This window comes from Gadus morhua, chromosome 8 (assembly GCF_902167405.1).
Source record: "Gadus morhua chromosome 8, gadMor3.0, whole genome shotgun sequence".
Lineage (NCBI taxonomy): Eukaryota > Metazoa > Chordata > Actinopteri > Gadiformes > Gadidae > Gadus > Gadus morhua.
The window spans coordinates 18,503,084-18,503,856 of NC_044055.1; positions in this window are offsets into that span (position 1 = coordinate 18,503,084).

Below are 773 nucleotides of genomic sequence, written 5' to 3' on the forward strand. Positions count from 1 at the left end.
TATGCTTCTTTAGACAGCCCAATCCATCCTTTAGATCCAATCTATTCTTCTGAACACAAAAAGTAATGCACAAAGGTCCCTTTAATCCGTTTTCCACTAACCTCATTGTAGTACTAAGCTCACCTCTACATGGTCTACCATTGGATTAAGACTGTTGACTGTTACAAATAATATCAATAAAAATAACTTCTGACTCCCTTTTCCACTCGAGGGGTTCATCTATGGTTAGCTTGGAGACTGATTAACCCACAAAAACAATTTGTGAGTATCTACTCGCTTATACATTATTCACTTATACATTATTACCTGTTAATCATTCTTTAGTAATTTCGAACCTTCTTTGGTTCAATCTTTGGTCATTCCTATTCAATACATCCAACGTATTTTTTGTATTTTAACATATCCTCATGATTTCTCATTACATAATCACTGTAGCGATGAATTGCACATAGCACAATTCAGGGGATTGCCCCTCTTTATCAGTACTACTATCGCCATATTTATCTTTATGTTACACTGCCAAAAGGAACCTGATCATCTTCTACCTCTTATCTATGGACCCACCACCCCTAAACACAACTACACGCATTCCAGGCATCATGAGCCAATATTTGATATCATTGGACACATGGCCAGCCCACTTCCTGTCCACTTTTCCCCGCCCGCAACTGGATGTACCTGTTCAGAGCGTGTGTGTGTGTGTGTGTGTGTGCGTGTGTTTGTGTGTGTGCGGGTGTTGACCATAGGGTGGGGTTATCAAGGGGGTTGGGGGA